Source organism: Rhinatrema bivittatum, chromosome 3, assembly GCF_901001135.1.
Source record: "Rhinatrema bivittatum chromosome 3, aRhiBiv1.1, whole genome shotgun sequence".
Classification (NCBI taxonomy): Eukaryota; Metazoa; Chordata; class Amphibia; order Gymnophiona; family Rhinatrematidae; genus Rhinatrema; species Rhinatrema bivittatum.
The window spans coordinates 289,315,159-289,332,705 of NC_042617.1; positions in this window are offsets into that span (position 1 = coordinate 289,315,159).

Below are 17,547 nucleotides of genomic sequence, written 5' to 3' on the forward strand. Positions count from 1 at the left end.
TGATGTCATCAATGTGAGTCCTGAGAGTTAAACGTCTCTTGTGTAATGTAATCAGCATGTGCCCTCAAAGTAAAGCGCCCCCTGCTTTGTGATGTGATCTATGTACTCAGTGGAGCGCTGCCCGCCTCTCTGTGTGATGTCATCAGTTTGCACTGGGCAGGATGGGGTGGTGAAGCTGATCTGCATGTTTGATGCTTTTGAGAATCAGAAACAGGAGCAAGAGATTTCCCTTCCCCTTCCCTGTCTGCAGCCCGTGAAGAAAATGCCTGCAGGAGCTTCTGCTCAGATAGGAGAGTGCCCCAGCTTCCTGCCTTTGCTTTATAAACACTAAGTCCATAAGAAATGCCAGATAGGGTTGCCAACTTTTTCATAGACAAGGACTGGACACTTGAGAACCGGGGGGGGGGGATGGTACCCCCCCTCATTTGCATAAACTTTAGATCTTGCCAGTGAACTGTCTATACAGTGTATCTATGTAACTGCAGAACCACTGGAGCTCAGGGCTGTGCTTTACACCACCTCCTCTCCCTATACTGTCCAATCACAGCATAGGAAAGGAGGCAGGACTACAGCACAGCTCTCCTCCGATAGACTCCGACCTGCCTTTCTCATCCTCTAAGTGGCTATGGGAAAAAAGGAGGATCCACCTGCAAAAATGGACATTTAACTTCCGGTCGGTACTTCTGACTGGACACTGTACGGAAAGCCTGAAAACCTAGCTCTCCGGTCCAAAACTGGACAGTTGGCAACCCTAATGCAAGGCTGGGTCAGAGCAATGGTTCATAGAGCCAGCATCCTGTCTCCAACATGGACATATCTGCAAATCCTAATATAAAAGTCTGTTTCATGTTGTTCTAGGGTTGCTAAATTTTCCACAGACCAGGACTGGACAGTTGAGGACCAGGGGTGGGGTGTTCACACCTCATTTTCATACAATTGCATATATTTCAGGTCCTGCAACTTGGAACCCATTTGGTGTTAGGCCTACACTATAACGCATGTCGGGTATGGAGTTGGACCTTATAATTCAGTATAGTCATTGCTTTATAAGTACAGTATAGTAAACCTCTCCTATCAAAACAGCACTAAAATCTAGCACAAACAATAACAACTCTATGTAAGAAAAAAGGCAACACTGCAAATATTACACCAGACCCTAAAACACAAATACTTTTAACCATGCCGGTAATCATTTTGCCTTCTTTCCACCTTTCTTAATGTGTGGAATACATCTGGATTGTGCTTCTAGGATGGTATTTTTTAACAATGACCACGCCTCTTGCACACTTTTTACCTTTGTAACTGCTCCTTTCAGTTTTTTTCTAATTATTTTTCTCATGTTATCAAAGTTTCCCTTTTAAAAGTTTAGCACGAGAGCCATGGATTTGCATACTGTTCCTATTCCAGTCATTAATTCTATGGTAACCCACATACTTTCTATCCCCCACCGCTCCAACCCTTCCCTTAGATTTTTCCTTGTCACCCCAACAAGACAACTCTTTTATCTCTTAACAGTTCGATTTGTTATATTTTCCCCTTGCTTAAGTTGTATCCAAGTTTCTCCTCCTGTTCTATGTGCGACAATTATTTTTTGTCACTGTATGTTGAAGGTTACAATGTAAACCGGAGTGATAATTAACTCTGTTATTTGAACTTCGGTATAGAAAAGTTATAAATAAATAAATTAATTAATTCAAATTTGATCATATTAAGATCACTATTGCCAAGCAGCCCCACCACAGTTACCTCTCTCACCAAATCCTGTGCTCCACTGAGAATTAGATCTAAAATTGCTCCCTCTCTAGTCAGTTCCTGAACCAATTGCTCCATAAAACTGTCATTTATTCCATCCAAGAACTTTATCTCTCTAGCATGTACCGATGATACATTTACCCGGTCAATATTGGGGTAATTGAAATCTCCCATTATTACCGCACTACCAATTTGGTTAGCTTCCTTAATTTCTCTTAGCATTTCACTGTCCGTCTCACCATCTTGACCAGGTGGACAGTAGTATACTCCTATCACTATAGTCTTCCCAGACACACAAGGGATTTCTACCCACAAAGATTCAATTGTGCATTTAGTCTCATGTAGGATGCTTATCCTGTTGAACATAAAGCATTACACCGCCTCCCAGATGCTCCTCTCTATCATTGCGATATAATTTGTACCCCGGTATAGCACTGTCCCATTGGTTATCCTCTTTCCACCATGTCTCTGAGATGCCAATTAAGTCTATGTCATCATTCACTGCTATACATTCTAATTCTCCCATCTTACTTCTTAGACTTCTGGCATTAGCATACAAATATTTCAAAGTTTGTTTTTTGTTTACATTTTCATTCTGCTTTTTAATTAATAGGGATAAGTTAGAATTTTTTAGTTCATGTGAGTTTTTAGTTACAGGCACTTGGACTACTTTTCTTATTGTTGGAACCTCACTGTCGGGATGCCCTAATTCTAATGCATCATTAGTATCCTTTGAAGATGCCTCTCTCCGAACCATGCACTGCTGAGCGACTGTCGGCTTTTCCCTTTGTTCTATTTTAAAAGCTGCTCTATCTCCTTTTTAAAGGTTAGTGCCAGCAGTCTAATTTCACCCTGGTTAAGGTGGAGCCCATCCCTTCGGAAGAGACTCCCCCTTGCCCAAAAGGTTCCCAGTTCCTTACAAAACTGAATCCCTCTTCCTTACACCATCGTCTCATCCACGCATTGAGACTCCGGAGCTCTGCCTGCCTCTGCGGACCTGCGCGTGAAACAGGGAGCATTTCAGTGAATGCTACCCTGGAGGTTCTGGATTTAAGCTTTCTACCAAAGAGCCTAAATTTGGCTCTTAGGTAGATGTCGTTGGTGCCCACATGTACCACGACAGCCAGCTCCTCCCCAGCACTGTCTAAAATCCTATTTAGGTAACATGCCACCTTCGAACCAGGTAGGCATGTTACCAGGTGATCCTCACGCCCACCAGCCACCCGGCTGTCTACATTCCTAATAATCGAATCACCAACTATGACGGCTGACCTAACTCTTCCCTCCTGGGCAGTAGGCCTTGGGGAGATATCCTCGGTGCGAAAGGACAATGCACCACCTGGAGAGCAGGTCCTTGCTACAGGATCCTTTCCTGCTGCACCAGGTTGATGCTCTCCAATCATGAGACCTTCTTCCTCCAAGGCAGCACGAGGGCTGCCAGTCTGAAGTTGGGACTTGGCTACTATGTCCCTGAAGGTCTCATCTATATACCTCTCTGTCTGCCTCAGCTCTTCCAGGTCTGCTGCTCTAGCCTCCAGAGATTGGACTCATTCTCTGAGAGCCAGGAGCTCTTTGCTTCGCATACACATGTACAATTTCTCACCGGTGGGTAAAAAATCATACATGTGACACTCGATGCAAAAGACTGGGTCGCCCCCCTCTTGCTGCTGGACTGCTGCCTTCATCTCAAATTTGTTCAGTTCCTACTTAAGTTTTAGGTTGCTATGAGAGTAGGAATGAGTCTAATTAATGTCCTTTAAATGTATTAGTGAATTCACTATATGTCTGGTAGTGGCCTACAGGGGAATGATCAAACTCAATAAGGTTTTTTGCTTTTTTTTATGAAAGTGGCACCTGCCTATAAATTAAAGGCAGGGCCTGTGGAAGCACTAGGCGACCTAGGTGATCACCTAGGGCGCCGAGCATTAGGAGCGCCAAGCCACTGATGGCCGACATGAAGGCTCATGCGGCCGCTGGTGGACCTCATCCCACTGGCGGCTGAGCAGTTAACTACTGCTCTGCCGCTAGTGGCAGATTCACACAGCAGGAAGATCGGCAGGGCCGTGGTGGAGCTCACGTCACCACAGCCCGAAGAAAAAGGTTGCGTCCAAACCTGCAGGTGCTCCACCTCCTTCCTGCCCGCGTGGCCCCGGAAGAAAAATGTTGCTAGAGCCGCACGGGCAGGAAGGAGGAGGAGCATCACCCGCATGCAGAAGAGTAGCAGCGCTTACGGGCCGCCGCAAATCCCACATTGCAGGCGGCCCGAGAAGACCAGGGCCACTGCAGAGCCCATCCTGCGGTGACCCGTGAAGAGGAGGCCCAGAGGTGAGAGAGAGGCTGAGGGTCTGTAGAGTGTGTATGTGTGTGTGTATGAGATGAGTTGAGAGATTGTGTGCGAGAGTGAGTTGAGAGACTGTGTGTGGAAGTGAAGACCTGAATGTTTGCAGAAACAGCATGTGAGAGCCTCTGTGTGTGTGAGAGAGACAGCATGTGACAGTGAGAGCCTGTGCTTGAGCAAGACAGCATGTGGGAGTGAGAGAGAGCCTGTGTGTGTGAGACTCAGACAGCATGTGCCAGTGAGAGACTGTGTGTATGAATGATTGCATGAGAGAGAGAGCATGTGACAGTGAGAGCCTGTGCTTGAGCAAGACAGCATGTGGGAGTGAGAGAGAGCCTGTGTGTGTGAGTCAGACAGCATGTACAAGAGAGAGACTGTGTGTATGAATGATTGTATGAGAGAGAGCATGAGAGAGTGAGAGTGTGTGTGTGTGTGAGAGAGAGAGAAAGCATGTGAGAATGAGAACCTGACTTTGTGTTTGAGGGAAGAAATAGAAAAAAAGACAATATAAAAGGAATTGGCAAAAAAAAATAAGAAAGGGAAGGTGGGGGAAGGTGGGGGAAAAAGCCTTTGACCAACCGATTAGAAAACTAAGATCAGACAGCAAATGTAAAAAAAAATAAATTACTTTTTACTGATTTGCACATGTAATCTTTGGGAATGTGCAAGAGTAGCACTTTCTCTATGCGGATGTCACAATGTATGAGATCAGCATGGAGGACGTGGAAGCCCACGGGGCCTGCACAGAGGAGGCAACAGAATGGGCTTCAGTGTCAGCAGCAGCAATTGGCACCTCCCCAATAGCCATGCGGCATCAGTGACAGTGGCAGCAGAGAAATGAGAGAGGCTCCAAGGTTGCTGGCAAAAGAAAGAGAGGGAGTCTGCCTTTAGTGTGTGCATGTGTATGAATGGGACTCTGCCTGGGGGTGTATGTGTGTGAATGCATGGGTGCCTGCCTGAGGGTGTGTCTGTGTATGAGAATGAATGGGTGTCTTCCTGGGGTCTGTATGTGTGAGAATAGGTGCCTGCCTGTGTGTGGTGTGAGTGTGTGTGTGTGAGAATAAATTGGTGCCTGCCTGGGGGTCTGTGTGTGTGTGAGAATGAATGTGTGCATGCCTGGGGGATGGGGCGGGAGTGGTGTGAAAATTAATGGGAGCCTGCCTGGGGGTCAGTGTGAGAATGACTGGGAGCTTGCCTGGGTGTGTTTTAGGGATGTGAATCGGGCTTCGGACGATTGAAAATTTCAGACGATATTTTCAAAATCATCAGAAATCGGGGGCTCCCCCAAAACGATAGGAAAACCCCACGATATTGATCATGGGGATTCTCTTATCGTGTTTGGGGAGGGCGGGAAAAACGGCACACAAAAATAACCCCTAAACCCACCCCGACCCTTTAAAAATAATACGTTAGCTTCCCCTACCCTCCCGACCCCCCCCCCCAAAACTTTTTACAGGTACCTGGTGGTCCAGTGGGGGTCCTTGGAGCGATCTCCCGCTCCCGGGCCGTCGGCTGCCACTAATCAAAATGGCGCTGATGGCCCTTTGCCCTTACCATGTGACAGGGTATCCGTGCCATTGGCCGGACCCTGTCACATGGTAGAAGCACTGGATGGCCGGCGCCATCTTGTGCTCCTACCATGTGACAGGGGCTGACCAATGGCACCGGTAGCCCCTGTGACATAGTAAGGGCAAAGGCTATCGGCGCCATTTTGAATACTGGCAGCCAACGGTCCGAGTGCAGAAGGTCGCTCCCGGACTCCCGCTTTTAAAATCCGCCCCAATATGTTTAGGTATATGAAAATGCCTAAATAAATAAATAAATAAATAAAGAGCATGAATGTAAGAGCATGAATGTAAGAACATGAATGTAAGAACATAAGAACATGCCATACTGGGTCAGACCAAGGGTCCATCAAGCCCAGCATCCTGTTTCCAACAGTGGCCAATCCAGGCCATAAGAACCTGGCAAGTACCCAAAAACTAAGTCTATTCCATGTTACTGTTGCTAGTAATAGCAGTGGCTATTTTCTAAGTCAACTTAATTAATAGCAGGTAATTAACTTCTCCTCCAAGAACTTATCCAATCCTTTTTTAAACACAGCTATATGAACTGCACTAACCACATCCTCTGGCAACAAATTCCAGAGGTTAATTGTGCGTTGAGTAAAAAAGAACTTTCTCCGATTAGTTTTAAATGTGCCACATGCTAACTCCATGGAGTGCCCCCTAGTCTTTCTATTATCCGAAAGAGTAAATAACCGATTCAAATCTACCTGTTCTAGACCTCTCATGATTTTAAAGACCTCTATCATATCCCCTCTCAGCCGTCTCTTCTCCAAGCTGAAAAGTCCTAACCTCTTTAGTCTTTCCTCATAGGGGAGCTGTTCCATTCCCCTTATCATTTTGGTAGCCCTTCTCTGTACCTTCTCCAATGTGTATGTATGTAACAGTGTATGTGTGAGAGAGAATGGACATGCGAGTATGTGTGAGAGAGAGAGATAACCTCCTAATCCTCGACAATATCAGGGTGACTGGAAATCAAGAGCTCCCATGTATGGACAGCAGGGGCTTTTTAAAATCCTTATTAGTTTTAATTATTGGGTGTTATTTGATATATGTGCTGTTTTGAAATATTTTATTGGTGTTTGGAAAATTGAAAAAAATGCATATGGTTTTAATTAATAGAAATTCTATTCATCAGTGGTTTTAAAATATTATTTTATTATGGTTTTACTATTATAACTGATGCTTTATGTTTCTTGATTTTATTTGTTTTATCAGGAATGGTGGTTTTGTTTTTCTATTGTTAATACACAGAGTCTGGCTTCTTGGAGTTTCCATTTCAGTTTTTGGCTAATTTGTGCTCCTTTATTTTGTAATCTGTATTTGGTGAGGGTCTGTATCTGCTCTGTGTGTGTGACCATGATGAGAGATTCTGCTAGCATGTAGTGTCTGTGTAGGGATCTGTAGCAATCGGGTTTGTTTTGTTTCCTCAGTAGGTGGTGTATTGGTATTCTAGGACCCAGTGAAATATTTACCCTTACTTATTCACAGGTAGGGCTATTGTTGTTTGAGTCCTTGGTGTTATTACTGTTATGTTACGATGGGATTGCAGTATAGATTTTGAGTGTTTTTTTTTGCGGGGTTTTGTGTTAGTTCACAATGTGCCTGGCATTGGAAGGTGTTTGTGCTGCTGTTACTGTGAGGTGACACCAGAATTTGAAAATATCTTTTAGTATGATGAGTTGTAAGAGACACATCCAAGCTCCATTGTTTGGGGAAATTTCAGTGGATGCACAGAGTTACAGAACTGGAAGTGCAGGATTTATATTGACATTCTGTCCCTTCCTATATATTCCAGACTTCACTCTCATAGCTATATAGAATTAATTGAATGAGGCTATCAAATAATTTTATAGTGTGAAACTGGAAAACAAATCGGTAGCCAATCCAGTTGGCTGTATAGCAGTGAAGAAACGGAGATCGGTGTATGTGAAATGCCTTTTATGAATTCTTTATTTATAATTTTCATTCACATTTACATTTTAGTGAATAAAAAGGTTATCACATCATAGAATATCCCTAAAGGGTAACAAAAACATCATTTGTTTAATAATAACAAGAAAAATTATATCTTTAATCTATTTTTATGTTAATCTTTATAGATAGTGATTAATAATCTAAATAAGAAAAATAGAATAAGGCTGTTTGAGTAATTTGGTTAATACTGGAGATCACTTATTTGGATAAACAACAAAGTAAACACAGTACAGATCACATACTGGTTTCTTTACTTACTTGCCTACTTCTCTCCAGACGACCTGCAGGAGGCGCCTGCATCCCATCTGTTGTCATCTGTCCAATGGGGCCTGGAGCATCGGTCTTCTCTTCTTCAAGTTGAACCAGCAGATTTCTTCACTCTTCCCACTCAGCTTCTTCAGTACTCTCAGTTACCACATGCTTGCCTCACTCACCACCCCGAGCTCAAGACCAGCGACCTCTTTTCTGGAATCCGCTGCAAGCTTCACCATCCAAGTAAAGGTGCCTGTCCAAGTGTGCCTTTTCAAAGTACACATAGTACACGTAGTACACATAGTACACATAGTACACATAGTACACGTCTCATAGTTATGCCATTTTAAATGCCCACTGTCACCTGTTTACCTTTACCAGCTCATTTCATCCACCAATAATTTGCAGTTAATACCTCTTACTCATGATATTTGACAAATGTATAAGCATTTTTATTTTATATTTTATATATTTATTTATATATATATATTTATGTATATATATCTATATATAAGATTTATATTTATTGATTTACGTTTTATTGTTCTATTCGCAGTTTATTGTTTATGTTATGCTGTACGCCTTAGTTCAATACTCTGTTTTATTGTTTAATGTAACGCCTTACTTGCGAAAGTTTTGTTTTATGGAAACCGACCTGATTCGATTATGTATATCGAGAAGGTCGGTATATAAAAACTCTAAATAAATAAATAAATAAATACATCTACTTCCAGCTTGCTCTCAAGTAGTCCAGAGGATGTCCATCTCCTACCATCAGTCTAGGACCACTCTAGTGTGAGTGTCAACTAACCAAGCATCACTAAGATTCTGCCCTGCCTTAGGGTTCACTCTTAAAATGGGAATTACAGAACTTTTGTGCCTACAATACTTTTGCTCTGCTTTAATCTTGATTCTCACCACCAGTTACTTAAAACTACCAGTTCAACTAGCCTGAACATCGGCAATACATCTACACTAGGGAATCCAATTACCAACCAAAGGACTTCACCCTTCGTTCCTTGCCAAGTATTATTCCGTCCGTGACCGCCAGCAGTGACTAAGCATTCTTCTACCATCCTTAACTAACGCGTACTAGGAAGTCACGCTTGCCTCTACTTCCTATCATCTAGAGACTGCAAGTCATCTGGTCACCAGAATCCCTAAGCTCTAATCTTTGAACAACTTTGGGATGCCTGCCATCTTGTAGAGACTTCTACACCACTCCTCGTAGCATCCCGAACTGCTACCTTGACTCCATGCTTTAACTTCTTCCACCTTGAGTAGCTGGAGTGCTACGTCTCTGGAACCGTCAACTCGGCATCTAGTCTTTGCCTTGTTACTCCATCCTGCACTACAGCTTCAGCCTTAAGAAGTATTAAGGACTGGAGCCTAGCCTCTGCCACCTTGATCCTAGAACCAAGATGCCATCTTGCGGTTCTGTAACCCTGCACCCTGCCTGACCTGCGCCTTCAGCATTCCATGTTCTGTGTTCGTCTTGCCTGGATCTTGACCACTTCTACGCTGTCTTCTGCTCAAGTAGTCTTCTCGCTACAGTTCCTCGCCAAGAGGTTCCAGCTTCGTCCTTGGATCCTTGATTGCCCCCTGACGGTATGTGGAATATTTTCTTCTTCCCAAGCTGTTGACAAAAGGCTTGAAGAGGGGGTCTTTGAGGAGGGGGTACTGTTGTGAACCTGCTCGCGAGTAGCACAGGCAGGCTCCCTACCTTCGCAGCCAGTCGGGCCGCTGACTCGCCTCTTGGTCCCCCAGCTGTTTTCGGCGTGGCAGTCCGCCGCTGACGTCGTCCTCTGCGGCATGGAGGCCGCATTCCTTCTTGCCCTGCACAGCAGGGCCGAGTTGCCGGGAGCCTCCCATGCGGCTGGGACAGCCACTACTGCTTCTGCTCTCCATTCTTTGCGGCAGGGACCACTGCTGCCGCTCCTGCCACTTCCGGGGCCCTCGGACGGCAGGGAGCCGTTCTCACCGATGCCGAGGTCTTCAGCTGGCAGGGAAACCGTCCCTGCTGGTGCCTGCTGCTGCCCGGGTCCTTGCCCGGCAGGGAAGCCGTCCCTGCCGGTGCCTGCAGCCCTCCTTCTCTCCCTGCTTGATTTCTTCACGGCTGGAAGCCGCTCCTGCAGCCTGCCTTCCTCCAGCTTCATGGCAGGGCTGCCCTGTGGCCTGCCTTGCTTCCCATTGGGCCTTCCACGTGGCTGGGGACGCCACCAGCCTTTCCTCTCTTCTCCCAGCTCTCCTTAGGCACGGGCGTGCGACTCTCTCCTGCTCTTCAAGGGCCAGCCAGGTGTGGCCCTCTCCTAGCTCCTCCCCAGGTGTTGGCCTCTTCAGACCTACAAAAGGGCCCAGTGTTCATTCCAGTGTTGCCTTCGCAAGGAGTTAGACACTCCTGGGATCCTTCTGTCCTTCGCTCTAGGAGTCATCCCTGTTCCAGCACTTCTTCAAGGTCCTGTGTTTCCTGTTCTTCGTTGGAGCTCCATGAATCGTCCAGGTGTCCGTGATCCAGTTCCTGTTGTCCATGTTCCAGTCCAGATGTCCACCTGATGTCCGTGATTCAGTCCTGAGGTCTGTCTCCTGATCCTGTAATCTGTGTTCCAGTCCAGATGTTTGTTCTCCATTCCTGATATCCGTGATCCAGTCCTGAGTCCACATGTTTGTTCTCCATTCCTGATGTCCAGTTATCCTGAACCCCTGGTTCCTCGTTGCCACCCTTCCTGGCATGCCATGTCGTGGTCCGTGACTAGCTCCACGGGCGGGCTGTGTATGGCGCTTTGTGGTGCAGTGCCTCCTCCACTTCTGCAGCACAAGCCTCCGGGAGACTTCTGCTTCTGTCCTTATCCCTGGTCTACGGAGTCCCTTGTGCTTGCTCCATCCGTGCCAAAGACTCTGCCAGAACCTGCGCCATCCCAGCGTGGTCCACGACTAGCCACTGGCGGCTGTGTAGGGCGTGCCCCGGTGCAGGCCTCTACAGCTTCTGGGACATGTTCCTTTCATTACTCTATATCTCATCTAGAGGCTACTTCGAGTCCAGAGTGGTCCGCGACTAGTCCCGTGGGTGGACTGTGTAGGGCACACTGCATCGCAGTCTCAACCCAGTACTTTTCTTGACTCTCCTGAATGCCTTTAACCTAGCTTGACTCTTCTGAATACCTTGAATCCTGCCTGAGTCTTCTGAATACCTAGAACCTCGTTCCTGAGTCTTGTCTGTGCACCCAAGTACCTCGTTCCTGAGTCTCGTCCATGCACCCAAGTACCTTTTTCCTGAGTCTTCGTCTGAATCTCCATGTTCCGGTCTTCGCTGCCCTGGTCTCCATCCGGCCTGCTGCTTCTTGCCGTACCCTGCAACAGATCCGAAAGAGCTTGGAACGGTCGGAGGACTGTTCATAAGACCACCATTGCATTGCTGGTCTTCCAAAGCATGCAGGTACGGAGGAGGGTCAGTATCTTCAGTCTTCTGTCTTCAGTCCAGCCTCGCTCCTGTCCAACCCATGCTCGGGTATGCCTCGCCTGCCGCGGCACCTCCTCGGAGTTCCTCTGGAGTCGAGTCGTGGTCCAAGAACACACAAAGCCCTGGAAAGTGGAACCGCTCTCCTAGCACTTCCTAACATTACAGACTTTTAAAAATAAACACACTAACTACTGCTTACTGCGTATTAGCTGCCTTACTGACTGACTATTTTAAAAATACAGTCTAACTTCTGCTTACTCGCTACCTTACTGACTCTTAAAAGCACAAACACACAAACATATTCCCAAATAGTTAACTTTGTCCCAATACTTTTAAAAAAGAAAATTTCCCAAGCAAAAACTTACTGATTCCTTTCAGCCACCAGCAAGATGATCCTCTCCTCTCAGTGCTCCCACTGGATTGCACAATCTTCTTCAGTTCCACTCCTTTCCCTGGGCTAATGCATTACTGAAAATTTACACTTCTACTAGAAATTTGCATTCTCCCACCCAGGGCCTGCTAGAAATTCCATCCCACAAACTGCAGGAGACAAGGGAGAGATCTTTTTCATTGTCCCTGAATTTTTGGAATTCTCTCCCCATCCATCTACAGCTAGAGACTGACACAAAGAAATTCAGGACTGGGATAAAAAAAACTTACTTGTACAGATTAGCATTTTTGTATTTATGCTGTTTATTCTTTATAGAAAAACTCTTAATCAGGCAGGCATTATTTGTTCTGATACTTTAGTCTCTGTTTTTATGCGATTAGGTACAAATCTTTGTAAATCGCTCAGCCTTATGAACCGAGCGATTCATACATTGTTAATAACGATAAAGATAAGGCAGCACAAGGTTGACTGAGTGCAGGTGCGATTGCTGTAAGATGTCCCTCAAGGTCTCCTCTATATACCTCTCTGTCTCCATTACCTCCTCCAGGTCTGGGAGGAGGGAGAGTGACAGAGCTAGAAGTGACGGGGGGCAGAGGAATAGTGAGAATGGGTGACAAAGTCATAGGTAATGAAGGGGAAGAGGGAGGGTAACAGAGTCAGACGTAGTGATGGGGAAGGGAGAGATGAGAGACAGGGGTATGATGGGGTGGAGGATTGAGAGAAAGCCAGAGGGAGATTAGGAAGGAGGAGGGTTTGAAAGATGGACGTGCAGGAGGGAGCTAGTCTTGGAGGGTTATAGGGAGAGTTGTGTGTGAGAGCAGGGGTAATGGAGGATGCTGTAGGAGAGAGAGACAAAGAGAGAACAGGAGGGGAAGGAGAGAGAAAGAAGGGGTCAAGTTAGAGGAAGAAAAAAGAATGATTGAGGGCTGAGCCCCTGTCATTATTATTGTGGAGGTTGGAGGAGCTATGCTTGGGCTGCAGAGAGACGGATTGAGAGAATCTTTGGATGCCTGATAGAGAGACTTGTGAGGATAGGATGGGGGCATTCAGAAGGAGTCTGGTAGCAGGGGCGGATTGGCCTATCAGTGGATCGGGCATCCCCCAGTGGGCCGATTGCTCCAGTCACATGGTCTGCCGTACACGGCCGTGACAGAGCCACGCTCGGCAGACCACGTGACGTGTCCTGGGCCGGCCTGGGCGGCGAATACCCGGGCCGGTCCGACATCGTGAGTCCGCCGCTGTCTGGTAGGGACAGTGTGAGACAATTGAGAGAGAATGGTGGGGAGTAGAAAGAGAGAGACTGGAAGAAACAGGCTGGGAAAACTGGCGGAGACTGGTGGGAATAAGGTGGGGGATTGAGAGATTTGTAGGAACAGGGACAGAGAGAGACAGGTGGGAAGAGGATGTGGGCGAGAGATAGGGGGGGACTGGGAAGAGACTGGTGGGAGGATTGTGAGAGACTGGTAGGGACAGGGTGGGGGGACTGGGAGAGAGAGACTGGAAGGGATGAGGGGCACTCATTGGGACCCCCTTTGCTGAGGATCTTTAGTAAATTCTGATTCCATGAGTCTTAGTGCGTGAAAGGTTGGCCACGTGTGTTCTAGATAAGTGGTCATGGTGTGAGGCTCAAAGTGAGCAGATGCGGGAAATAGTTTGTGGACAGGCTACTTGTCCATAGGTAACTGGAAATCGGGTTGGTGGGTGAAAGAGGCACTCACAAGAGAATAAATCCTTATGATGCAGGGATGTAGAGAAGCTCTGGAAGCTTTATTTATAGGATGATATAAAATATTTAGGAAGTAAAACAATCCTCCAGGCCAGCGATTCTTCAGTTTTCCAGAGATATTTTTTTCTTTAATCTGACAGCAAATTACAGGACTGAGATGGGCTGGAGAGCTGTGTACATCTAGGAGTGCTGTAGACTGATTAGCACCAGCATCCAGAACCATGGGTTAACTAAGATCCCCCCTCAGTTTAATGTCTGACTGCGCCATGATTAATCAGAAAGTTCAGATCCTGCTAACAAGATCAGATTTCTGCTTTCCTCTCGCTGACACCATCACTGCATTGTGTTGTGAGCAGAGAGCCTGGGCTGTGCAGACATGGGAGTTACAGGTCAGGGAGAGGCTGAGCTCAGACAGGAAAAGAGAGAAAAAAGGCAGAGAGGATCAGGGGCGAAAGATATACATTTCATGGATCATTTTTTCCACCAGCAGTAAAGCCAATCCAAGGAAGTGTATGAAGTGCGTAATTAATATATCTGGTAGCAGAATCGCACCCCCATCCTCTCTTTTCTATATCCCCCCTTTCAAAGCCCCTTTCACTCCATTTTTTCACTTGCTCTTCCCCCTGATCCCCTTTCCAAAGCCCCCTTAACCCCCTCATCCTCTCTCCTTCACTTCTTCCCACCAACTAATCCCCTCACTCACCCTGGCTCCCTCCCCCCCCCCCCCATAAACCCCTTGGTCACTCAAATTATTTGCCCCTCTCAAGCCCCTCATTCACTCTGATACTCTCCATGGTTTATTCACTCCTCCCAAACCCCTCACTCACCCTGATACATTAGCTTCCTCCCTTCTTCCACCACACAAACCCTTCACTACTCTCATCCCCAGTTCACTCCCCCATTTCTCTTGGTTCACTCCCCAATCAGTTTGTTCTCTTCCCTCCAGCCCACAATCTCAGGTTAATACTCTAAAAGACCTCCCCATGCCCATGGACCCCCTCACTCAGAGGGTACTATCGGCAAACCAGGAAGAGGAATAGGACAGTGACTCTGCAGTGTTCGTGATACATCCTCCCTCCTCCTTTACTGTTCCTGAGCATCCTGCTTTGAACCAAGGGGGTCAAACTGCATCATTTAGGTCTCAGAGGAGGAGAGAGGAGGATGCACTGAAGGATCTGCAAGGCCTCAGTCCTCTTCCTCCTCCTCCTGTTTGTCCGATAGGAGCCAGTGAGTGAGGAGATCCGGGGAGGGGAGCGGGAAGATTGTGCTGTCCGTTGCCACCAATATGTCTCTTCGGGGGCAGGCAGGTGGGCAAGTAAGGGGTTAATGCAGAGCTGGAGAGCACAGCCTGAGAGAGAGAGAGGGGTAGAGCTGGAGAGCAGAGCGTGAGAGAGAGAGAGGGGCAGAGCTGAAGAGCAGTGTGAGAGAGAGGGGCAAAGCTGGAGAGCACAGCGTGAGAGAGAGGGGCAAAGCTGGAGAGCACAGCGTGAGAGGGGCAGAGCTGGAGAGCACAGCATGAGAGAGGGGCAGAGCTGGAGAGCAGAGCGTGAGAGAGGGGCAGAGCTGGAGAGCACAACCTGAGAGACAGAGGGGCAGAGCTGGAGAGTACAGCACGAGAAAGAGAGGGGCAGAGCTGGAGAGCAGAGCATGAGAGAGAGGGGCAGAGCTGGAGAGTATAGCGAGGGATAGGGGCAGAACTGGAGAGCACAGCGTGAGAGGGGAGGAGCTTGAGAGTGCAGAATGAGAGGGGAGGAACTCAAGTTCCATACAAACAGAGCTGGAGACTACAAGGAGGGAGGGGCGGAGTTCAGGTTGCACGCTGGTGATGCAGGCATGGGGCAGCTTTCCTCTTTATTATAGTCAGATTATTTTAATTAATTTGTACGGAATTGAATTCAGTTGCTCCTCCTCTGCCACCTCTCCTCTCCCCTCACCATCAGCCTCACATGGTCTCTCCCCCACTCTTGTGATGTAATGATGACAGGAGCTGACATAATAAAAGGCAAAGCTGCCAGGGTGTCTATTATGCAAAGCATGGCAGTAAGCAGTGAGCATTTCTGTTGATTGGGGCTCTGGATAGCAAGAGACCAAAGGACCTGAAGCTTCAGGAAGTAAACCACAAGCAAGAGGAGAAAGGGGAGGAGGATTGTCTCAACATGGAATTGAACTACAAGCGAGAGGAGAAAGGGGAGCAGGATTGCAGCACAGAACAGCTCTACCTGGAACTGAATATTGTAACAACTCCTCCCACCCCTCCTTCCAATGCTCCCTCTGCTCTCCCTCCTCTCCCCTCCCTCCTCCATATCTCCCCTCCTCCCTCTCTCATCAACTCCCTGCCTTATCTCCTGTTCTCCCCTTTCCATCTTACTTTTTCTCCTTTGCTCTTTCCTCTCTGACCACTTGCCTTTGCTGTTCTCTACCTTTCCTCTCTTTTCTCTGTCTTGTTTATTCTTCCCCTTTCCCCTTTTCCTTTCCCTCTCTTCTCCTTTTAGCAAAATAGTTTTAGTGGTTAATATTATTTCCCTCCCATGTAAAATTCCCTTTTATTGCCATTAGAGTCATTGCTGCTGAGGGTCTCCGAGGGAGACAGAGCTGTGGGTTAATAGGGACAGACAGGGAGAGTTTGTAAAGCTAAGGAAGCCCAGCCAGTAGTACAGTCTGAGCTGATCTTATCAGCACCCTCACAGCCGACTGAGACAGGTGCAGCATTCAGCTCTGCAAAAAAAGGTTCACTTAAAAACCAGTTGGAGTTACTGTGAAATTCCTTTTCTTCTTCCCCTGCTTGTAATGCAGTTTATTTAAAATCCTTTGGGTTCACTGTTCTGCCTTCATAACAAGCTCTGTCTATTAGCACTGTGGATCCTAGGTAAGTGAGTTTTTCAGAGATTCTTGTATTTTCTGGATGTACAGTCTTTATTTGTCTGGATTCTGTGAAACCCCAGGTTTAGGGAGTCACAATGTCCTCAGAAAACCCTCCTGAAGGAGCAGGTGGTAGGGTACTTGGGAAACCCAGTTGGTGGGTGAGAGGTTGTCAGGAGAGAGGCACAAGTGCAGGAGCAGGCAAGGCCTCTGCAGTGCTTGCTAGGACCTTCAAGTTCCAAGCAAATGAGCAAGGGTTTAACCTCCAAGTGTCAGCTGAAGCAGCTTTTGCTTTACTTCTGCTATGAAATGTTTTATTCCAGGGAGGTAAAGGAAGAGCTGTGATGTGTGCTCTTCATTCCTGCCATGAATATTTAATTCTGGGTGGCTGGGGCAGAACCAAAAGCAGCAGCAGCAGCTCTTGCTCTGTTTCCCCTGTAAACATTTAATTTTTGGGGTGGGAGGCTGCAGGAAGGAGCAAAGGATGAGGCAGGAGCTCTTGTGCCTTTCTCCAGTACTTATGAATATTTAATTCAAGGACAAGGTGGGGAGATGAACCAAAGATGTGGCAGCAGATCCTGCTCGCTCCTGCCGTGAACATTTGATTATGGGGGGAGGGGGAGGAGACAGAGACACGGAGCCAAAGCTCTCTCCATGAACCTCTGGTTTGGGGCTCTGGCAGTGGCTGCCTGGGACTGAGCTGTGGGTCTCATCTGGGTCTGGATGTTTCACAGCCTTGACCTAAATAATCAAAGTATGCAAGGTCTGGCCAATCCCATGTGAATTTTAACCTGGAGGTTTGCAGTGATAATGAATGCAAAAGTACACATCTAGTTTTGCTTTGTTTATTGCCCCCTCAAAAATACCCATGCCTGCTTTTTGTGAGGGCACGTAGTTAAAGGAAAACTCTGCATATAGTTTTCCCCCTGTCCTACCCCAAAACAGAAATATTTACAAAACTACATGGGGAAAAGCCCATGCCTTGTTATATGCTCCTACTTTTACTTGTGTAGAGGATGGACAATAATCAAACAGCCCATTTCTGTGGATAAAAGAGCGCTTTACCCCCAGAAATGGCTTTCATTATTGTCCTCCCTGTATATAATGGTGATGTGTGTTCAGCCTTACACATTTTAAAGTCTGACCTTTTCTTTAACAGATAAAGAAAAAAAGTGAGTATGAAGAGGACCGAATGACTATACCCCCTCCCCTCCCTCACCCTCCCCTCCC